At 42.8% G+C, this 15,068-nt stretch overlaps 1 pseudogene across 1 annotated transcript in view; it reads left to right on the forward strand.

The window, feature by feature from the left end:
- The window catches only part of LOC308479046 (intraflagellar transport protein 22 homolog pseudogene), a 196,321-nt pseudogene that overhangs the window by 112,708 nt on the left and 68,545 nt on the right, over positions 1 to 15,068 (forward strand). The gene's annotated exons all lie outside the window — the stretch shown is intronic.

The following is a 15,068-nucleotide window of genomic DNA, read 5'->3' on the forward strand; positions in this document are numbered from 1 at the left end:
ACCCAGAAGCTGCTACCTCTTTGCCTTGCTTCTCCAGTGGTGGTGCCCATAGCTGTGACCCCCTGGATTCTGCTGTCTGAGGCAGCTGCCTCAGTCTGCCTCATGAGTGGACCAGCTCCTCTGCTACCAGTACCTCATTTCAAACCTAACAAGTATCCAGCCTGAGGCCTGTGGTTTCTACAAGACTACTTCCTCTGTAAGCTTGGGGAAAGAGACAGCAGGGGAGGCACACAATGGGAGGCTAAAAACAGGGCCATTCCAAATCATACCTGAACTTCAGAGAATCGTGGACTCAAGCAGAGAGGGGTACGGGGGTCCCAACCATCCACCTAAACCCCCAGCACCATCACTGCTAGTGTCACTTCTATGGATGACAAGAAGGCCTCCAACTAGCAAAGGAAAAATGAATTTGCTTTGACCTAAGACTTGGCTAGAGGGATGGGGAAGCAAGCTGCAAAAGCCATATATGTTTTTATTTTATTTTATTTTTTTTAAAAAATAATTCTTTGTTCTTCTACCATAGAAAAATTAAAAAGAAAAGTAAAACCCTTAGCTCTTGCAAAACCTGGTCAGAATTCGCAACCCGAATGAAGTCATTGAGAAACAGATGCCAGGCCTAGTTTTCCATCTCCAATATTCTGATGCTTCAACACCATTTTTAAGGAATACTTGACCTCAACCTATCAGGGATCACATATTGAAAGTCATGATGCCACAGTGCCACATAGTCAATTAAATTGAAACTAATTATTTGTCCTTATATTACATGGGGGTGGGGGAGGTTGAGACAACTATGCAGCCTTTGCAATAGCAGCATTGCCTGAATTGCTCTGCTGTACCTGGGGTACACCATGACAGCTTTCTTGCAGTGCAGTGTGGGAAAAGAGGGTCCGCTGACCTTGGCAGTAGGATATGCTGCATTATAATGAAAAAGTTTGTGGCCTTCAGAGCTCTGCCCCTTCTGAGATATTCTCTCCAAAAAGAAGTCTCTTTCTGGAGGCATGAAAATGTTCATAAAAGTGAGCTTCCCTCACTTCTTGTCCACATTAGCAGGTACTACAAAGTATCTCATTAGCAAATGCTTTTTTGCTGGTCTCTAACTGAACTAGAGAAAGCAAAGAAGACTCAGGCTGCTGCAATTCAATGCACATTTCATCTGGTTTTGTTTTGTTAAAGTCCAATGAAAGTGGTCATTAACTTGCCCAGATAGTAGAGAATAATTCAGAGTTTTGGGGCAGCCTTCTCTCTTATCTCCCTTCAGTTTCAGCTAGATGCTTAGTAAGAAAAGCATTGTGAATTCTTATTTTTCCCTTTTTAATAGGTGTAGTTCTTATGCATTCCTTCCTTTGATGAAAACTTCTGTGGAGCATTTCATGTTAATTCATCTGGATCTTCACAGCTCTGTAGGTGATCTGGGCAGATTTTACATGTGCATTTATGACACTGGAAGTCCAGAATATTTGTTACACTTCAGTCTTGCCATTGTGCATTCAAGTACACATATGAATAATGTATTTCTAGTAAACCACTTTCAATTCAAGCCTATTGCACATTTATCCAGAAGTGAGTTCAATAATGTATACTCAGGGAAGCATACAAAGATAAACTTGCCAAAAGAGGCTGTACCACATATTCACTTTCTTTTCTTTTCTTAAATAACCACAGTTTAATTAAAAAGAACAGCAGTCATACAAGGTCCCTCTGGTATAGATGGGCTGGCAAAGCAACCCTTATAGACACTTGGTCCTCTTCTATGTCTGAGGCGTAGATCAAAAACCATTCCAGTCCAGCCCTGTCCCTTGCTTGTTGCAGAGAAGTTCTGAGCAGAGAACAGGTGTTCTCTCTCCTGGGCATAGCAGCTTTGTCAGCATCTGAAAGCTGTTATCACATGTCCCATCACCACCCCACCCTTCATAATCTCTCCTCTAGGCTAAAGATGCCTAATTCCTCCAGTATCTCCTCATATGTTTTGCATTCTAACGTGACTGCAATGTGTTATGTTGTACAGAGTCCAGCTCAATGGAGTCACTTGGAAGAAGACAGGGAATACAATGTGTGAGGGTGACGGTGGTCTTGAAAAGGCAGTCCTTCCCTTTAATGAAATGCACACAATGTTCTCAGTCTCTGAAGCATTTGCTGGATGAAATGTAATCCGGAACTCATTTGGGATGTGGTTATGTCATCTCAGAACATGCGGAAATTGCAGCGTGATGCGTTGGGGAATAGTGGTGCTGCGTTAAAAGATGAGGGGGTGCCAGGTGAACTGGGAGCCAAATTCAGCGGCTGAAACTCCATGCAGCTCTAACCAATTGTGGCACACGCCTTCTGCTGCCCTTCCTTATATAAAGAGACACGCATCCCACCCAATTTGCCGGTTCCATGTTAACCTGTCGAGACTGAACCACATGGTCAAAAATCAGCACACAGCAAATGCATTGCATGCTCCTCTGATGGTGTGGCAGTATGGGCAGTCTGTCATTATACAATGAGATCCTTCTTTCTTTCTTTTTTTACTCATCACACAGGGTGATAAGTGGTAAAGAAAAATAAGGTTCTGGTAACTTTAAAACTTGTATATTAGGAGTGGGTGAGGGAGTTTGGGTATCAGTTTTTCCCAGCATGACAAGTTATATCAGCCAAATTCCCCTCATTTGCAGTAGAGATATGGCTGCCCCATGTTTGCTAAGGAAGAGAAATGTTTATTATGACGAACACATTTTGAGTAATGACTCTTTGGGCCCTTCCGGTTGACCTATTTACTGAACATTCATACTGATGTGTTTGCACAAAGCTTTTTGGTACTTAGCCTATGTCCGGTCTTTCCTGAGGATTTGTTCCGATTTGTTTACAGGGTGGTTATTTGAAAATGAGCATTCACTCCGCATTCATCCTGACTGACTTGTGAAATGTTTATATATCTTTCTGTTACTCATTTGTTCTTTCTACGCTCTTTAATGTATTTCCCTGTCACTTTCCAAACCGCAAAAAGTCTGGTTCTTTTAAAAGTGGATTTGTTGTGCAAAGGCGACAGAACACTTGAATCCACTATCAAATGTGGACGCCTAAGGTTCTGGTAAGTGTATGAATCCCACCTGCAAAATAGTGAGAATTTGGAGGTGCCTGTGACAGGTACCCCCACTGAAGATAGGTGACGTGTGATGTGACCAATATCATGAGTGTGCTACTAGATAAATATCTACTTATTATTGCACAGAAGAGGTCTAGCATTAACTGTGTGTTGGTAGTGTTTAACAGCAGCAAGGTATTCCATTTCTGTGAGGGCTGCCCAGTGCCCATTCACTCTCCACCCAGAGATTCAAAGTATGTGGTGGCACTTCTGGAACAAAACTGTATATTTATTTAATTACACTCTATGAGGGCTTAGTGCTTGATGGACGGCCTGCACTGCAAATGTGCTGGGCCTAATAAACAACAGTTCACCATGGAGACTTCCTCTGCGGTTGATTTCATATTGATGTCCTCCTTCCTCCTCTGCTTTACCTTCTCTTTTGCATCTGGCCACCATACACTTACAGTAACTATGTGGAAAGGCATTTTGTGCGAAGGTGCCTCCACCCCCACACCGTTAATGCTAACTAAAGCAGCAAAAGAAAGCTGGCCAATTTTGCTGGTATGACTAAAATTGCAAAATTACTTGGGAAGGTAAGTGGTGCTCCTCCTTCGTGCTGTTGATGAGCCGATACAGTTTGTGCCCTTGGTAGCCAATCACATTGCCCACATAATGTTGCACTCCGCCCCAATTTCCCAGTGATGTGAGAGTCTAGGGTTCAGAATGAGGGACAACAGAGACTGTGGTGTCTTCAGGCTATATGGTTTATTTACACATATATACAACTTGAGCCTACACCCACACCCACAGCCTTGGCTACCAGCATAAATCATGCATGGCTCTGACTCTCCCAGGCTCCCTGCCAGCTTCTAACTCACACACAAAACTCTCAACTCTGGCCTTTATCTTTCTAACTACCAGTGAGTTGAGAGAGGGGAGCCCACCCATTTGTCATATAGAACAAAACCTTTGTTGCCTTAATGGCCCATACATTGAGGGCCATTATCTCACCAGGAAGCTAGTCTGGCTATTCCAGGAATTGAATAAAGTCACAATTGCAGGGTTTTCCTTTGTAGGAACAACCTAGGAAGCTGCCATGTACTAAGTCAGACCAGTAAATCATCTAGGTCAGTGTTTTCTATGCTGACTGGCAACAGCTCTCCAGAGCTTCAGGTAGGGTACATCCCATTCCTACCTGGCAATGCCAGGAGTTAAACATGTGGCCTTTGCATGCAAAGCAGATGCCCTACTACACAGCTACATCCCTTCCTCTACTGAAATATACAATATTCCCCCTATCTACCAACATTTATAAAGTCTTGTACATTTGTCCAAGACAGGGCATTTTTCAGTGGGAACTCACAGGACCTCATTTCTGGCACCTCTCAGGTGGGTGCCATTACCATTCTAAGATAATAAGGGTGGTATTCATGGTGAGTTCCGGAACCTCTTTTTCTACATAAATAGCACTGGTTCAAGGAATGGCAGCAACTTATTGCATCCCAGAACTCAGCTTTAAAAAGCAATGGGCTCATCCCGGGTTGTGAAATTCTCTCTTTCTGTAGGGCTCTGCAGCGTAGTTGGAAAAAGACCAATGACAGCTTAGCCAAAGCTCTAGGCTTTGATGTGTGCTCAGAGTCTTGGAATTTAAGAGGCAATTGTGTGTTTAATGCCCCACTGTTCCTCAGCTTGGCATGGGGTTCCTCCTGCATTGCTTTTCAGTTCAATTACTTCTACCTTTCTCAAATATGAAATGAAGCAACAAAAAGATTTTTAGGAGCTGGCTTCGCTCTTTCCAAAGGCAGGGCCCTGTTGGCGCTGGGCTTACAGCTGAAGGTGCTGACAAGCTCACAGTTATGTAGGAGTTCAACTAGTGCCCTGTTCTGTTTGTTACAGTGTGTTCTAATACAGCCCCCGTCCTTTTCACCATCACAGAAGGGCGGGGGAGAAAGTAAGAGGAAATATTTTTATAGAGGGATAAACCCCTCAGGTAGGAGAAAAGGACAAGAGACTTTCTCAGAGAAGCAGCAAGGCAAGTCAGGGAGGAGCAGACCATCTCACAAATGACCAAATTCAGCATGGTGAGACACTCAAAATGGAGACATCGGCTTCTGGTCGTGCTGTAAGTCCATGCAAGCCTTTGAGTTACACATGGCTCTTAAGCATGCAGAAGGGGAAGGTGGATCAACCACAGCTACAGGACATCTGTACACAGCATCAAAAGTGGGCCAAATTCTGCACCCAGAGTGGTAGCAGAGGGAAGACTCTAGATAATATCAATTTGCATTCATGTTTAAATTTCTGCATATTCTATCCTGCTTTCCTAAAGCTGGGGCTTTAAAGGAAGATAGAATTAATTTGGACGGAAATGTCTGATGCAGCTGGAAGACTGGGAGAGAAGGGAATGAAGTTTGGTTAAGAGGCCAGTGGAGAGGCAAGTGTGTGCTGTATCTGATGGTGTAAGAGTGGGTCTGCAGGCCCAATGTACTCCCACAGCTCATTTGCAAAACAGCATACAAGACAAGGTTAGCCACAAACCATATCTGCCCTGTGCATGTCTTGCTATTTCTTATGAAATACTCCAGTTTCATACCCCTCAACTGTCCCAGCACTGGGGGGCAGAGAGCAGACGGGGGCGGGGCGGGGCAGGAATCCTGGGGGTGGGGCACCCAGCACGGGTGGGGGGGCAGCCACGATGGCACCCCACTGGGATCGTGCTGCCGGGGGCGATGCGCTCCCCCCGCACTCCTCTTCCTCTGCCAGTGCCCATCTTTAGTGGGACATCCCAGAATTACAGAAGCCATTCTGAATTCTGATTGGATCCTGAAACGTAGTGTTTTTTGGTCCAGTGCTCTGGCTCGAGCCAGCTAGCTTGCACTGGAGCACCAGAACAAAAGACGCTTAGTTTTTGGTCTTGCACTCATGCACAAATCAGCTGGCTCCTGTGAAAGCTCGGGACTAAAAAATGAGCATCCTGATTTTGATCAGCAGGATGTTGGAGGGCATGCCATCCCCCCCCCCCCATCAGCTTCAATTCAGACTGAGAGAAAGAATGGCCTAGCTGTGTTTTTAAGCAGCAAAACGTGCCCACAGCCTGGAAGTGTGCTTCCAGATAGAGGCTTAATATTGCAAATGAGACATTCAGGTGTTGCGAAATCGTCATTCACAACAGTTTGTTTGTTTTTTTAATTTAGCAAAATTTCCCCAGAGAGGGTAAATCTGAAATAAATTGAGAAGGGGGTATATCACCTGGCATTTTAATACCAGTGGTGTTTTCAGGATGCTGTAAAAAAATATTGCATGCATGAGGATAATCAGTTCCATAGTATTAAAAACAAACAAAACACCTTTCTAGAGGCAGAGAGAGAGAATAGCAGCCTTGAGAGTGGGAGAGTGGGCCGTGCACAACTCTGAAATCACTGTTTTCTAGAAGCTCTGCTTGGCACCACCCTCATTTCTTACCTTTCCTAGACACTGTTCCTGCTTCCATGCCATCTTGCTCCCTGCTACATCCCAGAAGTTGTATTTCTCAAACTTTTGATCAAGTTCTTGATATGTTTATTTTAGTTTATTAAAACTGGAGGGGGCCCACTTCACTCCCACACTAAAAGAGTTACGTATGTTGAACAGATTCTTGGAACAGTAGTTATGAATTGATACTATTCTTTTTCTTTAAATAAAATAAAATAAAATCATCTGCTAGATTTCTGGGCCAGCATTTCATTGAGCTTTTTGACTGACTGATTGATTGAGAAAAAGTATTTATACACTGCCATAAAATATTGTGGTGGTGTGCAATGATAAAACCTAAAACACAGTTGAAAACAGTTGAAAATAATCATTAAAGTGACTGGCTAATCAGGAGTGTTTTGAACAACTGCACAGGCCTGTCAGCATATACAAAGTCTTCAAGAGACACCTGGAAGTCAAGAGCAAAGGTGGGAAGGGGATCGCTGTATTACCCATCAAACACAGTCAATCTGGGAGAATAGCAGGGTCAATAGTATCAAAGGCCATTGAAAGATCCCATATGAGTAACATGGTCACACTTCATAAGATCATCATCAGGGCAATCAGTTCCTTCACTACAGTAGGTTGGACTAGATGACCCCTGGAATCCCTTCCAACCCTACAATTCTATGATTCTATGATTCTAAGACTAATTCCATTCTGAAGCCAGTCCTAAATCCAGACTGAAGTGAATTTAGATAATTTGTGTCATTAAGGAACTTTTAAAGATGCTCTACCTTTTTGCCACAGTGTGTGTGCGTGTGTGTGTTGGCATACATTGAAACTGGAAGATCAGTCCACTGCTGAGGTTCTCTAAGACTGCAATTCTATTCATAAGGGTAAGCCCCATTGGACTCAGTGAGACATTCTTCTCAATAGACATGCATATGACTGTACTCAAAGACTCTGATCCAGAGCACACTTAACTGGTGAGTAAACTCAATTGAACATAGAGGGACTTACTTCCTAGTAAACATATGTTTAATAGTCAATGCATTTCTTTTTGATTAAATAAATCTTTTTGATTAACTATATCACTGCACTCCTAGCTGCAAAGCACCACTCTCAAACATAAGGGCATGTCTCCCTAATGCCCAGGTCCTTAGTCATCACCAACTGGCAGTCTTGAAGGCATGGGCTAGATAACTATTAACATCCCAGGAGCCTAAATAGAGAAGAGCCATGTGCGATTTTGCTTTAGGTGTGTTCCTTTGGTTGGTTCAGAAATGCAGTTTTCTGGATGGTGCTCTCTTCCTTACTCCTTTACTGCTCACTTTTGATCCAGGTCTTTCCCATTCTTCCTGTTTGTCATTTCTCCCCATTCACTTGTATATATATTCATCCATCCAGAAGTCAACTCTCTAGATTCCTCAGCAAGTGCAAAGCACCAGACATGTACATTATTATCTTGCATAAAGCTGCAGATGTTTCACATCTGCCTCCACACTTGTTATCCTGCCAAATTGCCGAGTCTTCATGGCAGGTTTACAGTAAAGAAAGATTGTAGCTGTAAACAGTTTTATGACAGGTTGACGTTACAGGCTTATGGCTTCTTGCCTAAACTTTTGAAGGCTCTATGACTCCACAAAGCTGGGCCACTGCTAACCCCATAAGCCCAGTACAGAAGGGGAGGGAGTGATGTTGAACCTACCATATGACCACACAGGTCCTTCGCTTGCTGGAGACCTGCATGTTTAAGTGACGTTTACCAACAGATTCTGGAATTTCTAGATTTCCAGTTAACAAAACTCCTTGTGGATGCAATGGTGACACATTTCCATGATGCATTGTTATGGCCAAAGGGATTGAAACTTCAAATGTGGGACACACTGATTTCAGCTTGTGGTGGGAAAGTTTCCAGAACTGATGGGGTTATACACCTTGAAAGTGTGGAAATTAGACTCTAGTTCCCATTTACAGAGCTATGCAAAATGAAGAGACCGGGTCATTTAACCCTTTAATTAGTTCCCTTTTGCCTCCTATAAAAAATATGCAAGACACTCTCTTTTAAAGTTTAAATAACAAATAACTTTTACTCAGTGTACTTGCACTTGTTAGATTAAACATACAAGACAGAAAGGTGTTACTTATGTTACGAATACATATTACATAGAGTTGTAGCCAGTGCTGTTTTTCTAGAAAAAGAGGTGCTGGAATTCACCATGAACGCCTCCCTTGTTCTCTTCTAATGGCAATGGCACTCACCTGAGAGGTGCCAGAACTGAGTTCTGGTGAGTTCCAGATGGGAAAAAAGGCCTGATTATATCTAAGACAAAAACTGTTACAGACCAACCAACTCTGAGGCAGGCAGCAGCACAACAGAACAGACGTACTGCTCAGCCGCTCTAACACAAAAGACTGTTAATACCTGCTCTGACTGTACCAACGGACATAACTGCCTCTGGCAGGAGGTGTATGACATCATTGTGAGCATTAACCCTTTGATTAGTATTTTGGATGCTTTCATCCCATAAAGGAGGTGTCAACCTGGCCCTATCCCAAGCTTTTCTCCAGTGAGAGCTCACTAGAACTCAGTTCCGGCACCTCTCAGATGGGCACCATTGCCATTCTAATAGCACTGGCCCTATCCATAAATTATTATCCACATACAGGGCTAATGTGCAGGACCATACCCTTTTGGCCATGCATGCAGTAATGTGACCAAGCCTGTCATCCACATTGTGGACATGGATGCCTCCAAATGGGCAACCATACATTTTTATTGTACACATTTCTTTTGCCTAAAGTCTCACTTTCACTGGCTCCTGGAAAGATCATCCTTCCTTATAAAACTTGATGGACAGATGTTTCTGCAGCTGGATTGATACAAGTATGCAGTAAGGAATGCTTATCAGATGGTGCTGACACCAAGAGAGATTTCAGTCCATGCTGTGATAGAAACACCACTTCAGCAGGTTGACCACAAGCTGGCTTTTGTTATACCACTTTCCTTGCATTGTCCTTTTCTATACTTAATTTTGTCCGGTCAGTGGGCAGGGTGGAGGCCAAGATGCATATGAATCAACTCAAAACTGATCCCTCCCCCAAATATATTTGTCATTATATGAGGAATATAGGCAAAAGAATAATGGACACTGAGTACACTCTGGCCTCAATTCACTGTCTGGAGATTTACTCTCCCTTTAGGATTTCCTCCCCCTCTCCCACTCCAGGGAGGAGCAGCAACCAGGGGAAAGAAAGGCATAACATCTTACAAGGACAGGAAGAAACATCGCAGACAGAATAATTGCCACACACAGGAAGAACAAGGATATCGTTTGAGTTCTGCACTTGTAGTTTTATAAATCATTTAATGTGTCAACATGAATAGAAGTTATTAATATTGCAGTTGTTGTATAAGGGATTATTATTATGACTGGAATGTAATGGAAAATAGTAAGATTTTGGGACGCAGAAATTAAGCAAATAATCAAGGCATTACATTTCCTTTGCTTCACTTCCTTTATCCATCAGGAGGAAAGAAGTAACAATGTGTGAGGTGACAAAGCAATTCTGGGCATTGCCCTGGAATATTCACTATTTACAGATGTCTGCACAAACAAGAAGGTTCCAATGACTTGTGACTTTCATAGCATACACCATGCCTTACAGGAGTCCTTCTTATCATGGCTTATCACTTGCTGGATCATCACCTTGTTGTGGTGAGTGGGCTTGCACGTTCCTATGTCCCTTGTAAGCAAAGCCGTCCAGAATCTTGCACTCCCAGCAGGGTCACCCAAGGCGGTAAGGTCAAAAGGAAGGAGCTAGACAAAGAGTGATCCAAGAAGTCCTCAGTGGCAGAACAAGTGGGTGATAACAAGCAGTATGTTACAACGGCTGTGAAGGCAGATGAAGGCTGCAGCAGATAAGAATCTACCAGTCATCATGACTACTCATCCCATTGGAACAGAGCCTTACTGCAAAGACTGTGTGTTGGTCAGCGCGCACTGATCTACACACATAAAACAAATTCACGCACAGGCGTTTTCCAAAAACCCAACCCAAACCCAAACCCCAATACAATCTTACTCGGCTATGAGTGATTGCCAAAGAAGATCATGGCTTAGTCCTCATCCCCATAGCCCAAACTCATGTGATGATATATTCATTTCTCTCTCTCTGTTTCTTCCTCTCACGTTTGAAATATAATTGTGAGCTCCTTTGAGCAGAGGCCTCATGTTTGCTCATGTGACAATTTTTTAAAAAAAATGTTTTTACATAACTAATGAAATAAGATATAGTAGAATACAGTTAATGTCATTCAAGTATATTTATGGAGCTATATGTATACCTAAGTGTGACACACACACACACACACACACACACACACACACTTAATGGTTTTCATTTTCCCAAGTGCAACCAAACTGTTAGGACACTTTGCCTTGGAGGAATCAAAAGTTTGTGAAATTAAGCTTTATAGATTTCATTGCTTTTATTGCACCATGTGGGGTGTACTGTGTCCTTAATGTGGTGTGAGCTGCTTTATAAATAAATATCATAAATATAATGTTGGGAGAGAGGGAGTTAAGCTTCAAATCACCAAAATGCTGTGAGTTGTTATTTTTAATCCCCAAAGCATTTGAAAATGGTGCGTGTGATTGATTCCACTTGGATCTCAGGCTAACAAATGCATTTCACATTGCCCTTGTCCCAGTCTTACATCCCTCCAGGATAGGCAGGTATTGAGGTTGTGAAGAATGAATGAGCAATATTGAGAAGCCAAAGGAGCCCATTGTATGAGCCAGAAGGTTCTTTATTCATTTACCAGTGGCTCATTCAGTAACTCATTGTCAATCCTGGTGTTTCTGCAGTTCTCCTCTCATATCCCATTCTCCTGTAGCTAGACCAGAAACCATCCGGATCCATGCCCATGCCCAGTCCCTTGTATTTTCACTGCATTGCAAAGCAAATAATTGCACAGCAGCTACAGGATTCAAGACTGCACAGCAGCTGCTCAGCGTGTTTCCATGAGACAACGCTGGATTTATACTTCTCTCCCCCCTCCCTTTTACTGGAATTCTTTGTTGTTTGCTGATGATGATGGCTTTCATTTGCTTTTATTAGCTGCAGGTGTTTTCTGTTCTTCAGCTGCAAGCGCTTTCCCTTTTTCCCTGCCAATTCCAACCCCGGTTTGTGCCTTGGTCACCTTTTGGAATATGATGTTGAGAATGATGGAGTTTTTGCGGCTTCAGCAGATGCACTCAACCTGCCTCGCTTTTGCCTCTCCCAGCCCCTCCCCACCAGTTGAAAACATAAGGAACACTTCTGCCTGGGCTTGGAGAGCAATCAAGAGAGAACTAATTCATGGTGGGAAAAGGAGGTGGAGATTAGGGATGGGACTCTGCGCTATGGCTCTCCTTGTTTAGCGCTCATGGTTCTTGTGCCACCATCTAAGTTTATTAATCTGCTTTAGCAGTATGGGCTTGGTCCACAGCAGGTATATTGACTGCAAACTTGACCTTGCTGCTGAATGATCAAAAAATGTCAGGCTTTAGCTCAAAAATATAGTGACTGATTTTGACTCTAATGCAACCCCAGGGCACACTAGAATGGCACAGAGGCAAATGGTGTGCGTTTTTAAATTTTCATTCTATATTGTATATTCTATAATTTGATATTGAGTTGCTTTAAGGCTGTTAATATCCCCTCCACAAAATGAATTGTATTGTTTTATTGTCACCCCCACACTATCATCTATCTATCTATCTCTATCTAATGTTATTGATTTGTTAACAATCACAAAAGTGAAAACCAAACAAAAAGAAAGAAAACAAAGAATCAAAAATTTAAAGGACAAAGGTACAGTGCAGATCCAAAGGGATAATAAAGTATTATATTATATCATAAAAATATTTCCTTTACAATTAATAAAGATTTATAAAATTAAAAGTATTCTCCACCCATGAGTTCCATCGTTATAGAGAATAAAGATTCTATACAGCCTTAAATGAGCCAGATATTTGCATATACTGATGGCACCAAGTGACCATGTGCCGCAATATTTGTATATTATTTTTATTCCCTGCCTCTCCAGTCCCCTTCACCTCAACCAGCCACCTCACCAGCAAATCCTTCCTTTGCCTTCTGGGCACAGACATCTAAACAAAGAGCTTTCATTGTTCCTCAATTTTGCCTTTTCTTCTTTGATAGGATTACATGGCAAATCAACCCCACCCACTGCCCCTACCCCATCTCCCCTGCTCAGACAAATTGCTTATCTCACTTATTTTCTGTCTTTAACAATGCATGCTGCTGATTGCTGACAGTCACATCAGCAGTGGAGAGATCTGCATTTTAAAAATGCCAGTGTAATGCCAGTGCAAGACACAGGATAATAAATCATCACCTAAATGTAACAGGCTGAGCACAGACAGTCCCAATACACATTTAATCACATCGTATTGTACAGGAACAGCAGAAACCGTCAGTGAGTCAAGAGGAGTTACAAGCTTAAACCTGGAGGTTGAGAACAGTGACAAGAATTTGGGGGTGAAAAGTTTATCAAACAAATCTATGTCAAAAATTGCTCACAAGTTCTCACATGTGAGACAAGTGACCAGTTTATGCAGAAACGTACAAGGTCCATGGAAGCTCAGTCTTCTACTCACTTTTAATGAACTTTGTTACCATCCCTAGTGGAGATACAGATAAGCACAAAACAATTTCCCCCTTAGATGGGGTGTGTGGGTGTCTTTTTTAGCGAAGTGCCTTGAAAAGGAGACAGGATTGCAACACAGTGGCAGAGAACTTTGCATCCCAAATTCAATCTCCAGTATCCTGAAGTAGGGCTGGAAAAGGCCCCCTTCTGAAAATATGGAGAGCCACTGCTGATCAGTGTAAACCAAGGACATGGAACTGGATGCCTCCCTGTCCCCCACCCAAATCTGTCAAGTGAGCAGAGCCACCCACCCATCAGTCACCTGACATCATAATATCAAGTGAGATCGTTTTTTACATACGGGGTTGAAATCAAACTGTGTAGGCAAATGCACAGCCCACAAAACACCTTTCAAAGCACTCCACAATATCCAATAATCCAGGTGCTTGCCGTTTCTTGCAAAGCACTAGCAAGGGACTTAATAAGTTGACCATTTGGGTCCTGCAAAGTCCATTGCAAAGCAGTCTGTAAGATGTGACAATCAGCCGGTTGCTGAGTGTTGCAAAGCCTTTGGTAGAAAGGTTTGCAAGCACAGATCAGCCGATTGGCAGAGCCTACAAATTCCTTTCTGCTGAGTCAGGTCTTTGCCTGCCCTGTACCTGACATCATATATTATGTCAGGTGTAAAGCAGGTGGGCGTGGCTGAGCTGAAATGGCCTCTCCAGCCAAATGGGGAGGCCTGGTGGGCCTAATTGGGCCAATAGCTCTTCATTCCTGGTGGAGATGATAATAAGCTAAATCAGAGTTGGGGAACCTGTGGTCTGGAAAAGAGATGGAGAAGAGATATGACAGGCATCTTCAAAGTTCTAAAGGGCTTGGAGGAAGCTTGTTTTCTCCTGCTCTGGAGGGTAGGGCTTAAACCAAAATTACAAGAAAGGAGATTCTTACTAAACATTGGGAGGAACTCTGAGTAAACCTTAGTTGTCTACCACTCTTTGTGTTTAAGCATGCTTTGATTCCCTTGCACAGTAAAGACAACACTGTGATGTAATATTGGGAATAGGTGTGTTGAACAATAGATCTAGTAAAGATGGTGGCATTGTCTCCAAGAAAAGATGGGTATTCTCTTTTCTCAGTGAAGCATACCATTACTTCTCACATTCTACCAACAGAGTACTGGGTCAGAAGAATCCCAATTTCCTATCTTTTGTTCTAAGAATGAGTTAAAAGAGAAATCAAAATAACTCCCACTGCTTTGCTTGTTTTCTTTACTTGTGTGAGTGTCCAAACTGCACAGTGAATAGTGGGTGAAGTGATCCCATGGTGCAAGTAAGCACAAACATCAGTGTGTACACATTGATCGAATATTGGAGGAATCTAATTATGCATGTAGCAATAAAGCTGACACCTCTCAGGAGACACATTAAGTAACCCAAGCACTGTTGCTGTCTTCATCACAGCTTGCTCTGCTGCGTTTGCTTGTAGCCATGCAGAACACAGCTTTGTGGAGACCTAATTGGATTTACCATAGTGCAGGGAGGTTGAAGGAGAACTGGGCTGCAGCTGCAGCAGTTGTGAATCCACTATGCCCCCTAGCTCTCAGCATCACCATTGCACTAAGAAAGTCCTATTCATGCTCCAGTGTTGCAAAGGGAAGGCTTGCAGAAGGCAGATATTTTCAAGTTTGCTTCAAGAAGAGGGGGGAACAGTGAAAGACACTGTCCTTTCTAGAATGCAAGAATGCTTTATGCTCTTTTAAACAGCAAGCAAAATGTGTATGGTCAGGGAAATTGCATGCTGCTTTTTCAACCAGGGTGTAAAGAGGATTATTGGAGACATCTTTGCAATTGTTTAATTGATCCCATATCTAAATTGTAGAGCTATCTC

This window comes from Podarcis pityusensis, assembly GCF_964106645.2.
Source record: "Podarcis pityusensis genome assembly, chromosome: 1".
Classification (NCBI taxonomy): Eukaryota; Metazoa; Chordata; class Lepidosauria; order Squamata; family Lacertidae; genus Podarcis; species Podarcis pityusensis.